We start from the raw sequence: 11,705 nt of genomic DNA on the forward strand, positions 1-11,705 counted from the left end.
TAGAACTCCATTTTTTTTGAATGAGTGCAAGAAACCACCCATTTACCAATTTCAACTATCCAGACAGTGGTCATGAATTTAGAAATTTGCAATTTCACATAATTTCAAAAGATGCCAATTTCGAATAGGGTCCAGAACAAACAAGAAATACATTCCTGGCACTAAAATGACATTTCCTCTGTTCATTAGTCACGTCTCAAGGCCCCTCTTACATTCTTTTGCTTTCCACTTTGAATTTTATTCTAACAAAAATAGAAGATTTACTGTTATGCAGACTACTGCATTAGTGTAAAAATGGTATGAATCATATTGGCGCACTTGCAAAAGAATATTAGACTCACTAGTTGACGTGTATTGGACGCCTTGCATGATTTGTTTACTTTTGAACTTTGGTAAAAATCGAACATTTCTGCTACTTTGAGCTCAATTTCAAGGTACTTTCATTGTAAAACCAGTCAAAATCATCTCAATTTCCATGATATGCCTTCCATTCTATAAAATGAGACCAAGAAAACTAGAATACAACAATAAATACCATACGAAAATACAGTGTAAAGTCGCTGTTTTATTCTCAAAAACGGTCAAAGTTTTTTTCATTATGCACTGTGTGCTGCAGGATTTTATACCTGCACACTGACCACATAGACCCATTCTTTCATATGGAGGCTACCAGCTTTCTCCACTAGATTTGAGGGCTAGAATTTAGGCGTACTAGTACGTCAAAAACCCTGGGTCGTAAGTCGACTTAGTACGTCCGAAACCCTCAAAGGGTTAATTAAATTAGACAGCATTTAAGGGCTCCTATCTACTACATACAAAAAACTTGCCTCAAACATTATCCAGAGGTATGGGAAAAGCTTCAATGTATTCAGGCCAAAAGCAGGATAGCAGCTTGCATCAAATCATGAAATGCCAGAGGTTACTACCACAATGAACACCAGCATTAGTTGGGTTGCATGTAGGCCTAACTCAAAATAGGTTGAGCAGGCCCTGCCCCTCACAGCAAAGATCCATGAAAGCTCTATAGATGCAGCATAGAGGCTCACCAGGGGATGAGGAATGCCCAAGTGCAAAGCTGAAGTTGTGCACAATGTTTTTACTGTCAATAAATAATTATAGCCTCCTCACTTAACGACAGAGTTCTGTTCCTAGGATCTCGCTGTAAACGAATTGTCTAAGTGAGGAGCATACTATATGTAGTCGATTGTTCGACCATCTTGATATTGTTTTTATGTCACCTTTACACCATCTATAACATTTCTGGTATATTTTTAAACGTTTATACATACAGTAGTGTACTCTATATTGTCATAAACAGAATAGAGAAAATCAGCTCTAATATACATTATTTAGGTATACATACTGGTCAGAGAGCCTGTCGTAAGTCCGAGTTATTGGTAAATGAGTATGTCAAGTGAGAGAGGCTGTATATAAACATGTCGACCATCTCCAACAAAGTAGGTAACTCAAAAGAAACACTTTCACTGTCATTAACATAATCACTGTCTTTGTAGACACTCAGATATGACAGTTCAGATGTCACTCCAAACAGCAAACATCCCAAACCCTCCTTTATAGTGCAAGCATTGTGCTTTCACCTCCAGGACTCAAGTCCAGCTAACCAATTTCTAATCCCTTCACAAAATATTACCCTGCTCACTCTAACAGCACGTCAGGTCCCAAAACCATTCATCTCCATTCACTCTAACTATCAAGCTCATACATACCTGCTGTATGTCCAAGCCCCTTGCATACAAAACCTCTTGTACCTATTCCTCCATCCTTTGCTGGGACAACCCTATCCTCCTCCCTTCCACTACAGATTTATGCACCTCCAATTCATCCCATTTGCTCCCTCCTCTCTAAATGTCCAAACCATCTCAACACCTCTGCCCTCTGAATAATGCTTTAGTAACTCCACACTCCTAATTTCCACACTGTGAATTCTCTGAATAATATTTACAACATATTACATTGCCCTTAGACATGATATCTCCACTGCCTCCAGCCTCCTCCTCACTGTAGCATTTACAACCCAGCTTCACACCTATAAGAGTGTTAGTATCACTATACTCTTATACATTCCTTTCTTTGCCTCCATGGATAACGTTCATGTCTCCACAGATCAGTGGAACCTCAGCTTAAGAGTGCCCCAACATGTGAGTTTTCAAGATACGAACAGTCGAAGCAGTCCTCAGTCAATTTTTGCTTCGGGTTGTGAGCACCATTTCAAGATGCGAGTGGGCCCCAAGGCAGGTTCCTTGATGCTGGTGAGGGCTCTTGCACTTGATCTAGAAACTGGATCTCAGTTGTTTTGGACTATCTTATTGAAACTTGGGCAATGTATGATGGAAAGATGCTTTTAACATACACCAAAATTTAAAGAAATTGGACCATAAAATTGAGTTCATTTCTCAGTCATTAGACCCCTTAGCAGTAAATTTTCATGGTTTTTAGGTTGTATTCAAGTGGTTTTTTGGTCTCATTTGATAGAATGGAAGATATATTACAGAAATAGATATGATTTTGATTGGTTTCACGACAAAAAGTACCTTGAAATTGAGCTCAAAGTAGCAGAAATGTTCAATTCTTTGGTGATGTTCAAAGTAAACAAATGATGTCACCATCCGATACCTACATTTGTCATTCCAATACACAGTCATGAATGGGTTGATGTTATTTATACAATTATTACAATAATGCAGTAGTCTGCATAACAGTAAATCTACTACTTTTGTGTGAATAAAAATTTCAATTGGTAAACAAGAGTATTATTATAAGAATATGTATGTACTAATAATAATAATACAGTGGAACCTCTACTTGCGAGTGTCCACGTGTGAGTTTTTCCAAATACGAGCAGTCGATGGGTCGATTTTTTGCTCCATCGCGAGCAAAATTTCCACAGCGAGCAGACCTCAAGGCAGGTTCCTTGGTACTGGTGAGGGCTCTTGCTCTGATCTCGGGTTTGTATCTCATTTGTTTGTTGGATTATCTTATTGAAACTTGGGCAATGTATGATGGAAAGATGCTTCTTAACATACACCAAAAATGAAAGAAATCTAAGCATAAGTAATGAGTTCACTTCTCAGCAATTAGCGCCATTAGCCGTAATTTCAAATGGTTTTATAGGTTGTATTCTCGTTTTTTTATCTCATTTGATAGAATGGAAGATATATTACAGAAATAGATATATTTTGTTTGCTTTCACGACAAAAAGCACCTTGAAATAGAGCTCAACCTAGAAATGATCCACTGCTTGGCTGTTTCAGAGTAAACAAATCACGCACTATCCATTCAATATGCATCGTGAATGAGTTGACATTATTATACAGGAGTCCTGAGTAGTTAAAGATTATAAAAAAATCATGGATAACACAAAATAACTAACATTTACACATATTTTAGACACATGGCATTGATTGTAATATACAGTTAAAATATCATAACTGTATATTATAATCAACACCATTGACAGTATATACTGTTTCTATCTAGTCACAGTAATCATTCATCATGACTCATGAAATTTTAATATGACTATAAATAATTCACAGAATGGAAGATTTTGAATCTCATGTTGGTGTGAAATTTGTCTGTATTGTGGACAAAGTGGAGCCAGGTTAATCTTTCTAAGGTACAGAAATATACCTAATTAGATGAATCTCATTAGCTGCCGTAGTACAGTGGCTATCACACTGACCTGCTAGTTTTAAGGCTGGTTCACCATGGGTTCAAACCTCATCCATTTTGTAAATCATGCATATGGGCAACAAAATAATTTTATGTTATATCCACCAAAATGTATCAAACCTGTAATAGTCATACAGCACCTGGTGAAAGGAGGAAATTAGGTTTGATCCAAGGAAATAGTCCCAATTCCTTGGGTTGTCAGCCTTCCCATCATCATCCAATTAAAATGGAATTAATTTATGAAACTGCATTTCATTCTAAGAAACCTGTAGGAAGTTATTTCAAGAGGATACATTGAGTCTAAAAAAAGGTTAACAGTATATTTTATATGTTATTATGAAAAGCCCATAGTATGTATAGTCTATCGACCAGTTTGAAGCTAGGACAGCAGTAACAGCCTGGTTGATCAGACCCTGATCCACCATGAGGCCTGGTCTCAGAACGAGCCAGGGCACTGACCCCGAAACCCTCTCCAGGTAACTCCATAGGACTATTACTAACAGTGTAAAAATTACACATTGTACAAATGTAGATCACATAAAATATAAACTTATTAATTTTAGTGAAAACTGAGCATTATGAAAGCCATAAATGTTAAAAAAATTAAACTAAACTTCATGAAAATTATAGAACAAATAAGGATAATGATGTAATAAAAATTGCAGATATGACTGAACAAAAAAGTGGGAATTTAAGGGGTTATGGTAGAAATTATTTCAAGGAAATAAGTTAAATAACAATTTTTTAAAATTTTTGTTTTAATACATTAAGTTAAAAATTAAATTCATCAGCAAGTAAACCACATTTCTTGCCTTTTATTTCATAAAGTTTCCACAAAGATTCAGGTGAACACAAGGAATCAAAGAGTACAGTGGACTCCATACCGTTGGCATCACATAACGTTAAATCCTATACCGCTACATTTTATCACCAAGATTTTGCCTCGCATACCGCTAAAAACCCGCTCAACGCTGTTCGCCTGAGACGCTCCTAATGTGGGGCCTTAGCCAGCCTCACATGTTCACCGGTGGCATTGTTTACCAGCCAGCCTCCACGTAACATCAAGCATACAATCGAACATTTCGTATTATTACAGTGTTTCTGGTGATTTTATCACAAAATAAGTGACCATGGCCCAAGAAAGCTTCTAGTGCCAACCTACAGCAATAAGGGTGAGAATTACTATAGAGATGAAGAAGAGATCATTGATAAGTATGAAAGTGGAGTGTCTCCGAGCTGGCCAGGTTGTATAGTAAACCCCAATCAACCATCGCTACTATTGTAGGGCAAAAAAAAGGCAATCAAGGAGCTGTTCTTGCCAAAGGCTTAACTGTGTTTTCGAAACAGAGATCGCAAGTGATGGAAGATGTTGAGATACTCTTATTGGTGTGGATAAATGAAAAACAGATAGCAGGAGATAGCATCTCTCAAGTGATCATAAGTGAAAAGGCTAAGAAGTTGCATGACGATTTAATTAGAAAAATGCCAGCAACTAGTGATGATGTGAGTGAATTTAAGGCCAGCAAAGGTTGGTTTGAGAGATTTAAGAGGCGTAGTGGCATACATAGCGTGATAAGGCATGGTGAGGCTGCCAGTTCGGACCACAAAGCAGCTGAAAAATATGTGCAGGAATTCAAGGAGTACATAGAAACTGAAGGACTGAAACCTGAACAAGTGTTTAATTGTGATGAAACAGGCCGGTTTTGGAAGAAAATGCCAAGCAGGACCTACATTACTCAGAAGGAAAAGGCACTCCCAGGACATAAGCCTATGAAAGACAGGCTTACTCTGTTGATGTGTTCCAATGCTACTGGTGATTGCAAAGTGAAGCCTTTATTAGTGTATCACTCTGAAACTCCCAGACCGTTCAGGCAAAAGAATGTCCTCAAGGAAAATTTGTGTGTGCTGTGGAGGGCAAACAGTAAGGCATGGGTCACTAGGGACTTTTTCTATGACTGGTTACACCATGCATTTGCCCCCAATGTGAAAGATTACCTAACTGAAAAGAAATTAGTACTTAAGTGCCTCCTGGTGTTAGACAATGCCCCTGGTCATCCTACAGACGTGGCAGAGCGACTTTATGGGGACATGAAATTCATTAAGGTGAAGTTTTTGCCTTCTAATACCACTCCTCTCCTGCAGCCCATGGACCAGCAGGTTATTGCAAACTTCAAAAAACTGTACACAAAAGCTCTGTTTGAAAGGTGCTTTGTAGTGACCTCAGAAACTCAACTGACTCTAAGAGACTTTTGGAGAGATCACTTTAATATCCTCAATTGTGTAAACCTTATAGGTAAGGCTTGGGAGGGAGTGACTAAGAGGACCTTGAACTCTGCTTGGAAGAAACTGTGGCCAGAATGTGTAGACCAAAGGGATTTTGAAGGGTTTCAGGCTAACCCTGAGAATCCTATGCCAGTTGAGGAATCCATTATGGCATTGGGAAAGTCCTTGGGGTTGGAGGTTAGTGGGGATGATGTGGAAGAGTTGGTGGAGGAGGACAATGAAGAACTAACCACTGATGAGCTGATAGATCAACTTCAACAGCAAGAGGCCAGACCTGAGGAAGGAGGGGAGAGAGAAATTGAAGAAATTGCCTACTACAAAGATTAAGGAAATCTGTGCAAAGTGGCTTGAAGTGCAAACCTTCATGGATGAACATCACCCTCACACAGCTATTGCAAGCCGTGCTGGTGACTATTACACTGACAATGTTGTGAAACACTTTAGGGAAGTCATAAAGGAACGAGAGGTACAGGCCACTATGGACAGATATGTTGTGCGACAGAACTCCAGTGACTCTGAAGCTGGTCCTAGTGGCATTAAAAGAAGAAGGGAAGTAACCCCAGAAAAGGACTTGACACCTCAAGTCTTAATGAAAGGGGATTCCCCTTCTAAACACTAACACTCTCTCCTCCTCCCATCCCATCAATCATCACCAGATCTTCAATAAAAGTAAGTGTCATGTAATTGTGCATGCCTTTTTCAGTTTGTGTGTATTAAAATTAATATTTCATGTGGTAAAAAAATTTTTTTTTCATACTTTGGGGTGTCTTGCACGGATTAATTTGATTTCCATTATTTCTTATGGGGAAAATTCATTCGCATAACGATAATTTCGCATAACAATGAGCTCTCTTGCACGGATTAATATCGCTATGCGGGGGTCCACTGTATTTGTTTCATGTGCGATTCTTGTGGTGTTCTGTTTCAGTTTTCCAATAAGTGTCTTAAGTCAGCATCAGCATTATAGTGTAGTGTTTCATCAACATTACAGTGCAGTGTTTCATCAGCATGACATTGCAGTGTTTCATCAACATTACAGTGCGGTGTTTCATCAGCATGACATTGCAGTGTTTCATCAACATTACAGTGCAGTGTTTCATCAGCATGACAGTGCAGTGTTTCATCAACATTACAGTGCAGTGTTTCATCAGCATTACAGTGCAGTGTTTCATCAGCATGACAGTGCAGTGTTTCATCAGCATGACATTGCAGTGTTTCATCAGCATGACAGTGCAGTGTTTCATCAGCATGACATTGCAGTGTTTCATCAACATTACAGTGCAGTGTTTCATCAACATTACAGTGCAGTGTTTCATCAGCATGACATTGCAGTGTTTCATCAACATTACAGTGCAGTGTTTCATCAACATTACAGTGCAGTGTTTCATCAGCATGACATTGCAGTGTTTCATCAGCATGACATTGCAGTGTTTCATCAACATTACAGTGCAGTGTTTCATCAGCATGACAGTGCAGTGTTTCATCAGCATTACAGTGCAGTGTTTCATCAACATTACAGTGCAGTGTTTCATCAGCATGACATTGCAGTGTTTCATCAGCATGACATTGCAGTGTTTCATCAACATTACAGTGCAGTGTTTCATCAGCATGACAGTGCAGTGTTTCATCAGCATTACAGTGCAGTGTTTCATCAACATTACAGTGCAGTGTTTCATCAGCATGACATTGCAGTGTTTCATCAGCATTACAGTGCAGTGTTTCATCAGCATGACATTGCAGTGTTTCATCAGCATTACAGTGTAGTGTTTCATCAGCATGACATTGCAGTGTTTCATCAGCATTACAGTGCAGTGTTTCATCAGCATGACATTGCAGTGTTTCATCAGCATTACAGTGTAGTGTTTCATCAGCATGACATTGCAGTGTTTCATCAGCATTACAGTGCAGTGTTTCATCAGCATGACATTGCAGTGTTTCATCAGCATTACAGTGTAGTGTTTCATCAGCATGACATTGCAGTGTTTCATCAGCATTACAGTGCAGTGTTTCATCAGCATAACATTGCAGTGTTTCATCAGCATGACAGTGTAGTGTTTCATCAGCATTACAGTGCAGTGTTTCATCAGCATTACAGTGCAGTGTTTCATCAGCATTACAGTGCAGTGTTTCATCAGCATTACAGTGTAGTGTTTCATCAGCATTACAGTGTAGTGTTTCATCAGCATTACAGTGTAGTGTTTCATCAGCATTACAGTGTAGTGTTTCATCAGCATTACAGTGTAGTGTTTCATCAGCATTACAGTGCAGTGTTTCATCAGCATTACAGTGTAGTGTTTCATCAGCATTACAGTGTAGTGTTTCATCAGCATTACAGTGTAGTGTTTCATCAGCATTACAGTGTAGTGTTTCATCAGCATTACAGTGCAGTGTTTCATCAGCATTACAGTGCAGTGTTTCATCAGCATTATAGTGTAGTGTTTCATCAGCATTACAGTGTAGTGTTTCATCAGCATTACAGTGTAGTGTTTCATCAGCATTACAGTGCAGTGTTTCATCAGCATTACAGTGCAGTGTTTCATCAGCATTACAGTGCAGTGTTTCATCAGCATTATAGTGTAGTGTTTCATCAGCATTACAGTGTAGTGTTTCATCAGCATTACAGTGTAGTGTTTCATCAGCATTACAGTGTAGTGTTTCATCAGCATTACAGTGTAGTGTTTCATCAGCATTACAGTGTAGTGTTTCATCAGCATTACAGTGTAGTGTTTCATCAGCATTACAGTGTAGTGTTTCATCAGCATGACAGTGTAGTGTTTCATCAGCATTACAGTGTAGTGTTTCATCAGCATTACAGTGCAGTGTTTCATCAGCATTACAGTGCAGTGTTTCATCAGCATTACAGTGCAGTGTTTCATCAGCATTACAGTGCAGTGTTTCATCAGCATTACAGTGCAGTGTTTCATCAGCATTACAGTGCAGTGTTTCATCAGCATTACAGTGCAGTGTTTCATCAGCATTATAGTGTAGTGTTTCATCAGCATTACAGTGTAGTGTTTCATCAGCATTACAGTGCAGTGTTTCATCAGCATTACAGTGCAGTGTTTCATCAGCATTACAGTGTAGTGTTTCATCAGCATTACAGTGCAGTGTTTCATCAGCATTACAGTGCAGTGTTTCATCAGCATTATAGTGTAGTGTTTCATCAGCATTACAGTGTAGTGTTTCATCAGCATTACAGTGCAGTGTTTCATCAGCATTACAGTGCAGTGTTTCATCAGCATTACAGTGCAGTGTTTCATCAGCATTACAGTGTAGTGTTTCATCAGCATTACAGTGTAGTGTTTCATCAGCATTACAGTGCAGTGTTTCATCAGCATTACAGTGTAGTGTTTCATCAGCATTACAGTGCAGTGTTTCATCAGCATTACAGTGTAGTGTTTCATCAGCATTACAGTGCAGTGTTTCATCAGCATTATAGTGTAGTGTTTTGAAGATGTGGAGTGAATTATAGTGTGTGTGACATTTATATTTTTATAGTTTTTAACTCCTTCACTGTCGAGACCCCTGTTCACAAACTTGCTCTCAGTGTTGAAAAATTTAAAAAAAAAACTCACGAAATGATAGAGAATCTTTTCCCGATGGTAATGACACCAAAAGTACGAAATTTGATGGAAAACTTATGGAATTACGCCTTTGCAAAGTTTGCGAGATATATACGCAGTGGTGATTTCGCCCACTTTGAGCCCTATTTTTGGCCAATTCCATTGTTCCTGTTGACCAAACTCATAGCTATTTCACTAGAACTCCACTTTTTCTATCGACTGAGTACAAGAAATCGCCCATTAACCGATTTCAACTACCTAATAAAGTGGTCAGAAATTGGCAATTTGGCCAATTTCACACAAATTTCAAAAGATGTCAATTTCAAAATAGGGTCCAGAGTAAACACTGCAGACATTCTTGGAACTAAAATACCATTTTCTATGTTCATTAGTCATGGCTCCAGGCCCTTCTTATATTACTCTTTCCATTTTGAATTTTTATTCACACAAAAAAGTGAAGATTTACTGTTATGCAGACTACTGAATTATTGAAATTGTATAAATAATGTCAACCCATTCGTGACTGTGTATCAGACTGACCAGTTGGACACGTATTGGACGGTGACATCATTTGTTGACTCTTAACCCTTAAACTGTCCAAACATAGATCTACGTTTTTTCAACATTTGAAAGTATGTAAAAATAGTAGATCTTTTTTTTTACATTTGAAAACGTGTAAAAAAACTTTGATCTACTTTTTTTTTTGTTATATTTGAAAATATGTAAAAAAAATGTAGATCTACTTTTGGAGCACTATGCATGTGAACGTAGATCTGCCTGGACAGTTTAAGGGTTAAACATCGGCTAAATCTAAAATTTTTGCTACTTTGAGCTCAATTTCACGGTACTTTTCATCATAAAACCAACCAAAATCATCTCTATTTCTGTGTTATATCTTCCATTCTATCAAATGAGACCAAGGAAACGAGAATACAACCATAAATATAATACGAAAATACACTTCAAAGCCAGCGTTTTAATCCAAACACACGGTTGGATATTTTTTCTCTCATTATGCACTATGTAGTGCAGAACTTTTTTAATACTGTGCGCACTGACCATGCAGACCAATTCTCTCACATGCTTTCTCCCACAAGATCTGAAGCCACTAGAATTTTGGCACATTAATACGTTACCAACACTGGCTTGTAGGCCGTACCTATATGTCACCGACAGTGAAAGGGTTAAGGATATGAATAAGGCCATAATGTGTTGCCTAAAATTTGAGTTTGTGATTGTTCTGATAGCTATCTTTTGTTGTGTGATAACTGGTTTGAGGTGGCAGGTCAGAAAGAACCCCAAGCACAAATTCTATAGGTGAGGTATAGGTAAATGAGAGGGAAGTAGAGTTTTTATAATAGATTAGGGAATATAATACCCAAATTTAGGAGAGTATATCTAGAGTTTATGATATTTTTTTAAAGGAGATGAATATGAGCATTAAATTTATTATCTATAAGCAGACACTTATCCTCATGTTTTCTTCTCTACTTTAGACTCATTAATTTTAATGTCTAATTGTGGACATGGTTTAGATACAGTTGTGTGATCAGTAAAGAGTACTGGTTCAGGTTAATGTAGAGGAGGAAGTAAAGAAGGCCCAGAATGCAACCTTAGAGGATATCTAATTTAATTGGGTGGGTAGGTAGTTGAGGAAGTGCTATTTATGACTACATGCTGTTGTCTGTTAAGTAGGATGTGAAATACTATAGCTCTGTGTGTCCTCTGAATCTACAGCTACTAAGTTTGCAAAGTTGAATATTGTGCTAAACTGTATCAAAAACTTTCACAGACCAATGAAAAGTCCAATGCTACATAAATTGTCAAGCTTTTTTTTTTGTTTTTGTTTTTGTTTTTGATTGCACCATTAGTGTTTGGTTAAGTATGAGTACAGCTGCTTGTGAATCACTTTCTCAAATACTTTTGATAGAATTCATACATTAGATACTGATCTGTGATTATCAACACCAGTTTGGTCACGACTTTTGTGGATAGGTATTACTGTATTTGGCTCTTTTGAGACAGCCTGGAAAAGCATGTTCTTAAAAGCAATTTGTTGGAAAGTATTTAAATGGGTTGTGATAACACTTGCATTGCTTTCTCATAGATATTTGTGGGTATTTCTTGTGCTACTTTCTAAGTTATTTAGTGTTTTAATAATTAATG

Source organism: Cherax quadricarinatus, chromosome 23 (assembly GCF_038502225.1).
Source record: "Cherax quadricarinatus isolate ZL_2023a chromosome 23, ASM3850222v1, whole genome shotgun sequence".
Taxonomy (NCBI): Eukaryota; Metazoa; Arthropoda; class Malacostraca; order Decapoda; family Parastacidae; genus Cherax; species Cherax quadricarinatus.